General features: G+C 32.6%; 1 pseudogene; it reads right to left on the bottom strand.

The window, feature by feature from the left end:
- Window positions 1–7,509: 7,509 nt before the first annotated feature.
- LOC116113556 lies at window positions 7,510–9,834 on the bottom strand (annotated as a pseudogene).
- Between the last annotated feature and the right edge of the window lie 5,389 nt (window positions 9,835–15,223).

Genomic DNA, 15,223 nt, shown 5'->3' with positions numbered 1-15,223 from the left:
GCAACAACCTATTCTTTTCTCTTCTTTAGCACTTTTCTCTTCTTTATTCTTAGTGCTTTTCTTTCTTTCTCTTTATTCTTAAAGTTCTTTATTCTTTCTTTAATGTTCTTATGCATATGCAAATACATGCATGTGGATGGCTCATGTTTGTAATCTTTCTTAGCTGCAAGCATGGAATGCAAATATGTAATGTTGCACAAAATAAGTTTCTCTACTTATGCACAAGCTTCTCTTAGGCATTTCATCAAACATCATGCATGCATAATTTAATTTTATTTTTGATACATCTCTACTTCTTTCTTTAACCATCCATTCATGGAGCAAAACTTCTCCACAATAAATCTAAACATGGCCAAGAAAAACACTTCAAATATTCCACTTAATTTCTTTCTACATGCAACCAAACTCTACTTGGTCACCACAAACTCAACTCTACTTCTCATGGCTTAATTCTACTTATCAAAAGCCATCTACTCATCAACATCAACATTCTCAACAATCAATTAGAAGCTTATAAGCATAAACATGCATATCAAATCATTTAGTTGCTTAAATCTTAACTTAGGTTGGATTTACTTACCTTTGCTTGAGTTCCTCCACTAGAAGCTCTTTATCTTTGTTGGACTTGCTTCTTCTCTCAAATCGTAAGCATAAAATTCATAAGAATTCCATACTAACTTAAATTAATCTCATATAGAACAAGAATCCTTACTTCTTGATGCTTAGGATCAAATCCTTATAGAAATCCAACCAAAATCCCTCAAATCAACCTTGGAAAATTGATGGAAAGATGAGAGAATTGGGGGTAGAGGTGGCGTGTGGGATAAAGAAAATGAGAGAGTTTGTGTGCTTGAACCCTTAATATCTCATATAACTATGCCTTCTTTCCCATTTTGCCCTTACACTTTCTTGGTATTCCATCACTGTCCTTTAATTCTTTACAAATTAACCCCCATTCCAAAATATTCTCCATGAAATTTTCTTACATTTCACTCCCCACTTTTCCTGCTAAATAGGGGTAGAATGGTCACTTCACCCATATGGAAAATTCTCTAGAAACTTCACAAAGAAAATCAGCCAGATCTTCGCCCCGGCGAAAAAATACAGAGCCTACGTCGCCGCAACGAAGTCTGCATTTCCCAAAATCCGCCCAGACTTCATCAAATTCAGGGCATCCAAACAATTCTAACAACTTACAAACTTAACCAAGGGCAACCTAACAACAATAACACATATCAAGTAAACTTAGGGCCAACAAACAACATTTAAAAGGCAAATGAACATGAATCAAAGATGTACCTCGAAGTGGATGTTACAAATTGACATACTATAATGTTATAACTAATTAAATATCTAATCATTTAATTAAGTAATGTACTAATTTTCATCAGTTTATCATATATAATTACTTTCTTAATATACCTTGAGTTGTCATACTATAATGTTATAATTAATTAAATTTTTAATCATTTAATTAAGTAATGTACTAATGTTTATCAATTTATCATATATAATTACTTATTTGCTATAGATATACTTAGAACTTGATAATTGAAGTAAAAGTTATTCAATCAAATCTACTATTTTATTCAAAAATAATTATTTTAGTAAAATTAAAACACTTTTACCTGGATCCTAATTCCAATTATACACTTAATTAATCAAATAATTAAGCAAAACTTTAACTTTAACATTATAACATATATTTTTTTAAATATATATAATATTTATTATTTAATTATTTAATATCTATATATCTATATAATCCTGAGACATACCCTGTTTGATTGACATGTAGGATTTTTAAGCTCTAGAATTGCTTTATTTTGACATGTTGGATGACTATCCAACATGTGGCTGCATGTGATTGGTGATGATGTAGGATATATACATTTGGTTGCATATGATTGGTGATGATATGGGATATGAACATTAGGCTACATGTGATTGGTGATGATGTCGATATGTGGATGAGTAAGATTTTTGGTTACATGTGGTTTAATGTAATTGGTGTTTGATATTTTTTTAATATTAATGACACATATTACGCACTATAACTTGCTTAATAAAAGTCCAATTGATGAATGGATTGAAGCATTAGAAACTAGACAGACAAGGCTTTAATTTGATATATTATATGCTAAATTTGGATAACAGTAGATCCTTCACATTCTGGTCGAAAAGATATGATATCAATCTCAGTTTCCACTAAATAGTCAGTACTAAATTGGCCATAACTTTCTCAATAAAAGTCCAATTGATGAACGAATAAAAGAATTGGAAATAAGCATGGCAATGTTCCTCGAAATTCTGGGGACCCGCCCTGCCCCGCCCCATATGGGGCGGTGGAGCCCTAGTTTTTTCGGGGATAGGGGCGGGTGTGGGGGTGTTTTAATCCCCGTCCTTGGGGATGGGGCGGGTGTGGGTGATGCCTTTACCCCGCCCCGGCGACCCTGTATATAATATATAAAATTATAAATTATATATATATATATAGTTTTCATTAATACCCCTATATTTCACCTAATTACACAATTATCTTGCCTATATAAACCCATATTTTTCCAGTTTCCCTCACCCTAAACAATTGAACAAGAACAATTCCTATCCCATATTTATGTAAAATTAACTATGTTTAAATGATTAATTTAAATGTTTGTCATGTGGATGAGAATTAACTATTGTGTTTGGTAATGCTCAAATTAATTTAGGTTTATGTAAAATTAATGGGGTAGGGACGGGCCTCCAACATTTCCCTATGGGGTGGGGAAGGGGAATTTTTTTCATCCCCGTGATGGGGATGGGGCGGGGGTGGGGAGTGATTTTAGGTGGGGATGGGTACGGTGAATGAGATGCCCCACCCCGCCCCATTGCCATGCCTAATTGGAAACTAGACAGACAAGGCTTTAATTTGATATATTATATGCTAAATTTGGATAACTGTAAACCCTTCATATTCTGGTCGAAAAGATATGATATTAATCTCAATTTCCACTGAATAGTCAATATTAAATTGACCATAACTTAATATAATCTTAGCACATATCCTATTTGATTGAAATGTAAGATTTTTTAAGATCTAGAATTGCTTCATTTTGACATGTTGGATGATTGTTTAACATGTGACTGCATGTGATTGGTGATAATGTGTGATACATGGATGAGTAGGATTTTTTGTTACATGTGGCTTAATGTAATTGGTGTTTGATATTTTTTAGTACCAATGACACATATTACACTAAAGAGTCAGTAGTAAATTGGTCATAACTTGCTCAATAAAAGTTCAATTGGTGAACAGATTGAAGCGTTGAAAATCAGACAGACTGGGATTTAATTTGATATATTATATCAAGAATTTGGATAACTATAGACCCTTCGCATTCTAGTAAAAAAGATATGATATCAATCGATTTCCACTAAACAGTCAATAGTCAATTGGCCATAACTTGCCAATAAATGTCCAATTGATGAACGAATTGAAGCATTGGAAACTAGATAGATAGGGCTTTAATTTAATATATTATATGCTGAATTTGGATAATTGTATATCCTTCACACTCTGGTAAAAAATATATGATATCAAATAGTGGCATCCCAAAGGTCTACTTGCTCCTATAAATACCAAGTTAAAACCCTGAAAATGGGGATGAAAAAATAGAAAAGAGAAAAGAGAGAGGGCATTTTGTCTTTATTAGTATTTAACTCTTTGTAATTAGTCATCTCGAAAATAGAATCAGTGGGCACAGGCTTGATTTCTTGCTCAACCGAACCACTTTAAGAAGCTCGCCTCTTCATTGTCATTATAAGCTAACATCGCCATCGACTTTGACCTTGTCCTAATTACTCGTGAACATCTTTGCTGATTCCTCGGAATCACGCACCCATCTTGCTTGGTTCCTTCCTAGGTCAACTGAGTACCTTTGGGTGACACGTGTTCATGTTTCGATGTTTTAGTCAGTACAAAATTTCGCATCAACAATATTAAACAAATTCATAAGACGAGCCCTTAGTACCAGCACTCTGAAGTGACGTAAGGCGATGCTCAAGACCTGACCGCTCGTTTTGAAGGACGCCAATGGCTCTTTCCATTTACCACACCTGCGCGCCAAACTCTCCATTCTCTTTCAAGAGAGCCTCAATATGCTCATCTCTCATGTCCAAAGCCTGAAATAGCTTGACCTTCACCTCGGCATGACCTTCGTGAATCGAAGCTAGAGTCGCCCTCAGCCTGTCAGACTCCCAAAGATGTTCCACGGGCACCTCCAGACAACGCAACCTTTGATAAGCCCTCTGGAAGAGCCTCGTCATCATGGAGAGGAGCTGGAAAGGGACAAGTCCCACATAAGCACCATAAAGCAAGAAAACAAACAAGAGAGAAACAAAAGAGCCAATACTAACTTGGGTATGGTCCGTAACCACCTTCTGCAGCATGATGGCCACATCGAGCCCCCTCATCTCCTCCCAATTAGCCTTGGTGGTAGACTCAAGGAAGGTGCATGATGGGACACAAAGATACTCTAGAAGCCCAACAATCACTTACGAAGGAGTTCCGACCACTTCTCCTTGACCACTACCTCTATATTAGCAGGAATCCCCATTTCTACCACCGAAAGGCTCAAAAACCTGGCAACGAGTGCCCGACAATCCCTTGACACGCGAGTAACCATACTCCTCCTCCTTGACCACTGGCGTCGTCACCTCCTTCATCCAGACAAACAAAAGACATATGATAAGGAGATAGGGCTCACACGAAATCTTCTGGCCCCTGATGCGCCAATGAAGGACCAGTTTCACCACTACGGATGGCACTATAATGCAAAAAGCTATTCCGAACATCTCATGGAGGCATTGACGATGTCTCGGGTACCTTGTTATCCGAAGAATCAGCATTCTTGCTAAAGTAATCATAGGTGGATGACATCCTTAGAGCAGGGAAGAAAAGGTACAAAAAGCAAATCCTAAAAGATTGAAGTTGGCAAAAAAGACAACCGTTTTACGGATTTGGAACAGAGCATACCAAGAAAGCAAAGGATGATTATCCAAAGTAAGAACACCAACATTTATAAGGAGTGGAAGCGATGTATTGTCGCTTCGATATCCCCAAACGGCTACAGCCCCTGATGCTTTGGGGTACGGGATGGAAAATCAGTCACTGTCTCTTTAAACTAATTGTTAGACAACACTTGAAATCCCACTGAATACAAAAGGTTGAAGTCAGACGAAAAGGTTTCAAGTGACAAGACTAGACAAGTTAGCATTGACCCGATTAGACTGCAAAATACCTAATTTTCCGAGCTCTCCATGACCCTCAGTCAACAAGGTACGTTCATGATAGGCTTTAAGATTGTTGACTGTAGACTGGGTTAGGGTTTTGATGGGCTTTAGGATTATTGACTGTAGCCTGAGTTAGAATTTTCATGGGCTTTAGAGCCTTAGGCTTTTTATTTTTTATTTTTTAAAAATACATTAATATTTGTATCTAATTTTTAGAAGTACAAGGGTTTTTATTTGAATACAAAAACATCTATTATTACCCATATGTATATGATTTCACTCAATGTTCCACAAGTATAATCACATTTGATCAATTAATAATGTGAAAATAATTATTAAAGTGGTAATTTGTTGACAAATGTTATTTTTTTTAGAAAAGAAAATGAATACGAGAATTTCAAGCAAAATTACTAGACAAATTAATTACAAATATTATTTAAATGAAATGTCACAAATTAATTATAATATGTAGTAAGATTTGTTAGATATAATCCATGATCAATTATAATACGTAGTAAGACTTGTTAGATATAACATTAGTAACTTGTTAGATATGTAGTGAAATTAGATATTAGAATTTAGAAAATATAAATGTCTAAAACTAGATATTAGACTTGTGCGATACAATGTATTTTGTCTCTCCATCTTTATAATACACATAAATTTCCTCTTCCTTCTTCTAATTAATTGGTAATTTTAATTTGTTTTTTGTATAAAGTTCCTCTTCCTTCTTCTAATTAATTTGTTTAGTTTGCTTCATTGATTAATTTTCAACTATTCAAATTAATATAAGATTAACAAGATTTCTTGAATATTGATAAGATTGCATAGAAAAAATCTTATATTAAATTTTTTAAATAAAATGATATTATATATATGGGACGAGTCGGGGCAGATCCCCATGGGTCGAGGTGGGGTGAAGCCAAACTCCATCCCCGTGGCTGTGGAATTATTTTGTGCCCAACCCCGTCTCGATCCCCAACTCTTTCAACGCCCATTTCTAGTCTTCGTATTCGTCTCTATTCTGATGATGGTAGATAGGGAGAGGTTGAGTTTTTATTCTTTTAATTTTTTTATTTAATTATTAATTGAAATGATCTTAAATATATCTATAAAATAATTTTATATAAAAAATGTAATTATTATTTACATTTTAAATAAAATTAATATAATAAATTTTATATTAAAAGAAAGTTTGGGTTAATAGAGCAACCATAAACACCCGAGTACAATCTATTTCCAATAAAATTTAGATAAATGAAGTGAGGTGGGTTGTCTTGTGCATCCTACTCAACCCATTTGCCATCCCTTACCCATTCCCCCACCTTGAAGGCCAGCAACCCACGCCTCGCCCCGTCTTTTGAGGCTACGGTTGTGGCCTTGCTTTTGGTGTTGATTTTTCCCCCACCCTCATCTTTTGAGGCCAAAGCTGTTGCCTTGATTTGGTTTTGAACTGGTGTGTATGCTGGGGTGTTTACTAAAGTGTTAGGGTTGATTTTGGTGTTGGAATTTGGCGCTAATTTGGGTGGTGTTTGGCTTCACGATGCTATTATGCGAGTGTGACTAGGCTTTGGTTGTCTATATGATATAAACAGAGACTTTCGAACGAAAAGAAGAACAAAACACAGATATTTACTTTGCTTTGTTAGGTGTAGAATTCGTTAAATTTTACTACTGGCAAAGAGTTTGCGAGTAAAGTGCCTTTTAATTTATTTAGGGCAACCCTCAAAGAGATTCAGGATAATATCTCTCATAAAAGTAATAAACATTAAGAACACTTTTTCAAAAAGAAAATATCTGAAGGCACATTAACTAATATGAAAATATCATACCACAAGATTAGTAAATTTGAGTATAGTCAATTAGTTTTTCTCCCAGCAACATATGCAGGCAAGAAAAGCTTCCTATAATAGAGTTCTTTCTCTTTCGGGGTAATTTTCTACAGTATTCTACTTAAGCAAATATTACAAATTGTCAGGGTTCATAGCAGTGGATTTACATATCCATCTTCAATTAGAACACATTATTTAAGTCTTCGGCTGCATCAGCATCTCTGTAAGTCAAAGGATGGCTGGCTGGCAAAAGAGGATCAAACCTGACATTTGTTAATCTATTTACCAATATAAAGTCGTTTTCTGTACCCTCTACTTTCTTGCTATAAATTCAATTGCAGCCCAAAGAACCGATCTTTTTTCATTTTTTACCATCTAATTATTAATGATAATAATGAAGCTCTTACCAGTGTAGCGAATGCACTCTCCGAAGAACACGAGGTGGTTTTTCTTCTCGACAACTGGAATGAGATTCTCCATCAGCTGCATTTGAAATGAACACAACAAGGAATAGATGCACCAAGCCGTGAATTAGAGGAGAAACTTGGGGGAGGGGTTAATCAATAATTCTCATGCAGTCGGGTTAGGTTTGGTGATAATTACATTAGATCAAGAATTTATCTAGATAACTTGTTCAAAACTGTAATTTGTCAACAAGCCAAGTTAACCTTCGCTACAAGAATAAGACACTACAAATAGCCAAGAGAAGTCCATATAACGAAGGCTATTTATCTTCCAGACAATCATCTAAGAAAACCTAAATATCTTGAAAAAAAACTAAATAATAAACACCCTCGTTTTTTCCATACATCAAACTGGATTATACACCCAAAAAAAAAAAAAAAGTAAACGTAAATAAAAAAGACTAACATTATAAATATACATAAACCTGTTCACAAATGCATGAACCTGTAGAAACTCTTAACAATTATACACACAATAAAATTTACAAAGACTATCACTGATTGATCTTGATTTGTCCGTTTATATCCAATTCTGTAGAAAGTAGTTAAAAACCCCATGTATCTATAAAAAATAACAATGCTTAAACTCTCCTTGTTTGGTCAGCCTGCAATTACAATACACTCATAAAAGGCTTTTATAAAAATAAAAATGAAAGACAGAAGAATAAAAAAAATCACTAAAACTTAAACATAGAAACAATCAACTTGCAATGAGTAATAATTGATCCAATCATCAAATTCCAGACCATATAGAACCCATATAGCATATAATATAAGATCAACAAAACTAAAATTATTTTCTCTTTTGAAGCTCTCAAATATTTTCTAGGCTCTAAACTATGAATACAGAAGAAAAAAAACACATAATATTATAAATATATATATATATATCTCTAAAAGTAAAATTAATAAGAAAGACATTATTGTTAAGAATGAAGGTCAAAGGCCATCTTTCAAAATCTCCAATGTGGCAGATCAAGAGAACCATTGCTTCATGATGAAAAAAACTAAGCCTCATAAACCTCTCAAAATTACTCTCCGTTCTCTTGATCTCTCATCTTAGACTTTCCAAACACCAAATTGGCATATTTTCATATCAAACTATTTTACTCCCTCAAAGTACTCATCTCCTCTAAATCGAGAGGGAGGGCATCTCTTGGCTTGTCCCGAGTCAATATTTCTCCATGTGTTATTTATAAACAAAAAGTGGAAGGCTGCCAAACAAAGGATTTCCATTTTTCAACCAATAAAAGGGCAAACATGATCTATGATTTCAAAAACAACAGTAGTTGAAGAACGTTTAAATGCTCTGGAAAAATTCAAAAGAAGTATGGCTATTTTAAATCATCCCAAACCACATCCAAGTGAATATGCAATACAAATTATGAAGAGAAGAATCTTCTAGAAAATTGAAATAATACCTCCTCTCTCAAACAAATGAGCATTCTCCTCCTCCAGTTGCGTCACCAGAGACTCCAGTTCAAATGTATAAGCCTGAATATAAGAAAAAACCATTAAAACAAAATCAGAAAATATATATAAAATAACAAATAAAATAAAGAGATTATTAAAATAAATATTAATAAGAGTAAAACCTGCTTGCGCTCTCTAGACCTCGCTGCAGATTCACGATTCTGATCATTCTTCTTTGCTTTGCTGTGTAGCTTTATCCAAAGGAGCCTCTTCAACTATTTCTTTTTCCTCTTCCACTTCCAACAAAACATCTGTTTTTTTATTATTGTTATATTTAACTACTTATTAAATATTATGTTAATTGTTATTAAGTACCATTAGTATTATAATTTAATATTATTATTACTATTATTATAGAATTAAGTTGATCCTCCTCTCTGACAGCACCAGCCTTGGCAAAAAATCCTCGAGCGTATCTCTCGTCACGTGACCCGACGCTCTTCCTCCGTGCCGCCGCCGGCCACCATCTCCTTCCAGACCTCCTCGACGGATTTGTTGGCCATGTCTTTGGAAATACTGAAGCTGCCCTCGCGTGAGAAGGACGCGCCAGAGAGAACGAGCTGATCGCCGTGGGAGCGGAGTAAATGTTTTTGAGGAAGATCGTCCATGGCGTTGGGAGAGATGGATCGGGGGATTGTCTTGGGTTTTGAAGATCGGCGAGTAAAGAGGAGAGAGATGGACATAAGAGAGACTGCTGACATGGCAGATCCGGATTGGTCGTTGAGGTTGACGTGGTCGTCATCACCTTCGACGACGCCATTCTCAGGTATTGATTATCAGAAGGATTTAGATTTGATTTTTATTTTTAGAGTTATGATTTTGGATTTTGGGTTTGGTCTCTCTCAGAAGAATGTTGAGAGTTTGATGGATAAGACTGGATGAGAGAGAGAGGAAGTGCATAATTATATAAATAAAAAACATAAAAAATAGCAGACCCGCCTGATGTCTGATATAATTAAATTCTCCAGAGTTCAAAATAGCAAAAAACAATCTCCCTATATATCGATCATACACAGTCACAAGCTAGGGGTGAGCACGATAGCGGGTTAAAACCAAAATAGGGGGGTTAGAACCAAAACCGAAAACTACCCAGAATCGGTATTGTGCGGGTAGGTTCCGATTCCAATTTTTTAGAATCGATACTGTACGGTTTCGGTTCGTCTTGTGTGTGAAGGAACCAGAGCCGGAACCGGAACCTGTAAAAGAGTACCCTGTTTGGAATTGTAAGGGTTACCCAGTTGGAACGATTTTGGAACCTGTTGGAACCTGTTTGGAACCTGTTTTGGAACCTATTTAGAAACTTTTAGAACCTGTTTTGGAACCTGGACTACAATGAAATTTATAAATGTGAATAAAGAGGGTTTCTATATTTTAATATAAAAAAATTTAAAATAGAAAAAGTTAAATTTTAGAATAACCTAATTAAATAAATATACGAATACAATTATACTTTACATATAATTACACCATATTAAAAGCTTAATATATATAATACATTAATATTAAAGTTTGTTAATTAGTGAATAATGAATTATGATCCATTAAAAGTGTTTTACATTTTAATGTTATTAAAAAATTATTTTGAATAAAATAGTATATTGATGAGTAATAATATATTTAGTTATTACTTCAATTATTAAGTTCAAGTATATCATAATAAATTAGTAATTAATAATTATATATGATAAATTGATAAATATTAATAAATTTAATTACTAATTAAAGATCCTACTTAAGCCATTATAACATTACATTCTAATTAAATGATTAATTAATATTATAATTTTATAATATTACTTAATTGATTTATAGTAAATTAATTATGCATTACATTAATTGATTACTACTTAATTAATTGACTTATAAGTTATAACTTTAGTATATTACTTAATTAAATAATTAGAAATTTAATTAATATATTACATTATAGATTTATAATAAATACTTAGTCAATTATAATATACTTAATAAATGATAAAAATTTAATTAATTATAATATTACATTAAAATTTATAGTATGATTACTTAATAGTTAAACACTATACATTAATTATAGTATGATATTTATAATACTTAAAACATTAAGTTAATGATAATTACAATTGATTATGACATTATATTAAAATATTACTAATTACTAATTTACTACATAAACATTAGCATAATACTTAATTAAATGATAAAAATTTAATTAATTACAACATTACATTATAAATTTATAGTACGATTATGTAATTAATTGAATTACATTATAATTAAATGATACTTAATTAATTATAATATTTTATTTTAAACAAATTAATATTAATATTATTAAAGACTTATAGAGGATTACTAATTAATGTAACATTTCACTATTTTATTATAGTATGAAGTTGATTACATAATAATATAACATACATAATTAAATTTATTTAATTGTTATGACATTATATTATAAACATTAATTATAACATATTACATTATTTATATTATGATTATTAATTAATTATAGTATACATAATAAATGATTACTTAATTAGTTATAAATTATAATCACATTATAAACATTAGTAATTTATACATTATTAATTAAATAATTAAAATTTTAATTAATTATAATATACAAAAGATCTATAATTGATTACTTAATTCATTATAACATTCATTATAGTATATTCACATAATTAATTTAAATAAATATAAATTATTACTTAATTGATTATGAGTTATGTAGTTTTAAACATTAGTAATTACTAATTTACTACATAAACTTAACACATACTTAAAAATAATTAGAAATTTAATTAATATAACATTATCTTATAAACATTTCATATAAACATTAATTAAGTTTTATATTTATAATTAATAATTACTTAATTAAATTATAATATATTATATTACATTATTTATGATCACTTACTTAATTATAGCATTATATAGAAATGATTACATAATTAGTTATAAATTATTAATACATTATAAACATTAGTAATTACTATATATTACATTATTTAATTAAACGATTAAATTAATTAATTATAACATTACTTTTTATTATTTATAATATGAATACTAATCAATTATAACATTCTATTATAACCATTAATATATTAATAAATGATTTGAAATTAATTAATTATAATATTGATATAGATTTATAATATGATTACTTAATTGATTATAACATTACATTATATCTATTATAGAATGATCATATAATTAATAATATACATAATAAATGATTACTAATTGATTATGACATTATTATAAACATTAGTAATTAGTTTACTAATTTAAACAATACTTTATATAATGATTAGAATTTATTAATTATAATATTACATTATAATGTGGTATGATTAATTAATTAATTATAACATTCTATATAAATAAATATACATACTTATAAATGATAACAATTTAATTAATATAATATTACATTATAATTAAACCCTAAACCCAAATAGTGTATTTGTTAGGGGTGCATTTGTAAACTTTTAAGGTATTTGGTCATTTTTTAAACTATAAGGGGGGTAATGATTTTTTATAGGATACCCGGAAAGGAACCGGAACCTGACTTTTAGATTCCGGTCCTTGAATTGAAGAACCTGCACTGTGCGGTTCCAGTTTCGGTTCTCTGGAAAATAGAGGATACCAGAATCGCTCACCCGACTCACAAGTTAATAAAATTTTACCAAATTATCTTTTACTAGTTATTCAAACACATGACTTTGTACAAAAGCTTTCGTAAACAACATATCTAACGTTTGTCAAGATTTAAGTGTTTTGGCTAGTTTTTGTGAATTTCAAATCGACTTTAGTGGACAAAAAAATTAAATAGGAAAAATTTTTAACACCGCTATCTAATGTACCTCAATAGAAATGTACGTTACTATCGAATATCATATTTACATTAATAGTGAATAATTATTTAATTATTTTATTTAACACTTAAAACTTAATGATTGTATAGGCAAAAAATTATCTTGGGTCTGACGAGACCCAATAACAAAATAAACATATCACGGTCCAAGGCCTTAGCCCAATTTTGATTGGACTTACGCTTAAAGTCACCTTGTGAACTGCTCATTCTATGAGTTGGGCTATCCTACAAGTTAAGCTGAACTGGGTTCCGAACATTAGCCTGCAACAATCATAAATAGGAAATCAAATCTATCATCTATTCATTTTTACTAAGATACTAAATCTACTCAAATTAGTAAACTTAATCTGATAAAGACAAGAAATCTTATTTCTTTCTTGATAGCGATTATCTTCTAAAGTATGTCCTACTAGGATTCCAACCCCTTGGGTTCACTATATAACAGAAGTCTATCCTCTATAATTCATTCAATCCCTAGTACTCAAAATCACCTCTTTACTCCAAGCTCTTGCCCTCCGAGAATTCTACACCTTCTCCATAATCTTGGCCTCCGACAAGACTCCCAATAACTTTTCTTTCCTTAATTCTTATTAAAAATCTCTTTCAGTCTTGTTGACTTGAGCGTCGGAGTGCCTACCGCAAACACCACCCTAGTGTTTTCCTAAGGATCACGCTTGTCTTTCATGTGTGCAGGTCCAGCAAATTATCAGTGGCCTCAACATGGGATCAAACCCTATTTCCGTAACCGTAGATTTTTTGTCTACAGTTGGCGTCTAACATAGGGCTCTAACAATCATCTGCCAACAATGACTTGCAACATGAAAGGAGGCACATAACCCCATCCAACTTATATCGCTAATTCAGCACGATAAGAGAGTTTTTCTTTGCTTTTCTTTATTTCTTTATCTATAAAATGTCATATTATATCTATTCAGCATGTAATATAATACTTAAAGCATCAAAACACATTCTCGTGTTCATAATTTGTTTCATGCATTAGTTGGAATATTGCTCACTTTTTTGGCATATGTTAATTTTTTTTTTTTTTTTTTTTTTTTTTTTTTTTTTTTGGGGAAAGGTATTTCGTGTTCTAAAACCAATTTCCACATCTCAATGCTTCTCATAACTCATCCAACGCTTCTAGAGTAAAATCACGTTCGCAGTGTTCTCAGCAATCTACGCCTTCATGGAACAGTCTTCCTCCGATAACTAATCCAATTGCACCACCTCCTTTGTCGAACCTAATCCTAAGAGACAGAGATTAAATAGCCACCGAAGTCTTAACAATTTTTTTTTAATGTATTGATCGTGGAGTTCTTCATCTACAAATAAAACCCTCAATTCTTTCGCTTTCTCTCTAAAATTCTTCCTTCTTCTTCAACTACCACCAACCTCAACGCCTCCGCCACCGACTTCCTTGTGTATTCTCCATCTTCCTCATTTCCTGCTATCTCTATCCCTACCTTCTTCTCAGCAAAAACCTTAACAATCAACCCCTAGTCAATGGAGAAAGGTAGCAAAACTAGTGGTGTCCATAATAAAATGACTCTGTAATTGAGCTAAATCCACAGTGAGTTAAGAGCACTCCCATTGATTCATGAGCTAATATTCTAAGTTGAGGGGCCTAACTCGTCCACACCAATCCTCTTCCCTTCACTCTTTCCTCAAACCCATCTAGAAGGATTATCGAGTCATCCCAATCTCTTAGCGCCCAAAAGAAAGATAAACCAGATAACTCAGGCCCTAGAGCCAACCCCAGTCAACTCATACTGACTCAAATTCAACTCACTTCACCGGCCAACTTCAACACCTGGAACGTGTCGTTCTTTAACAAAAACCCCACTCTTCGCCCATTAAGGCATCCCATGAAAACAAACTAAACCATTCGACTCAGCACGGTCAAACATCTCTTGGCCACTTGAGCTTCTTAATCTAGCAATCAATCTCCCCCTCTTAGTTTTCTCCTCTTCAAACTCTTTTTTCTCCCTACTACTTCTTCCTTCCTCGCAACTCCCTTCGCCTTCTCTCTCTTTCTCTCTTCCCACTGAACTTTCTTCTTTCCACTCCCCACTGCCACTCAATACTCTTGGTACCACTTGGTCGTCTTGACCGAATGAAGGTGCCTAGTGGAGCCATCTTGCCAACCTCCTTGTGTCCACTCTGCTTGGCCCCTTTCAACAAGTCGAATCAAAGTCCGCATTAGGGAGGCTACCAAAACCAGTTATAAGGGTCTAAAAGCCATTCAACTCCAGCAAATCAAGAGCTTCACCCAACCTAGTCTCTTCAAACTCCTGTTTGCAACAGATAGAACT

The sequence above is a fragment of the Pistacia vera genome, unplaced genomic scaffold (genome assembly GCF_008641045.1).
Source record: "Pistacia vera cultivar Batoury unplaced genomic scaffold, PisVer_v2 Contig683, whole genome shotgun sequence".
Classification (NCBI taxonomy): Eukaryota; Viridiplantae; Streptophyta; class Magnoliopsida; order Sapindales; family Anacardiaceae; genus Pistacia; species Pistacia vera.
The sequence above is the reverse complement of the archived record's forward strand: the minus strand, read 5'-3'. Positions and strand labels throughout refer to the sequence as shown.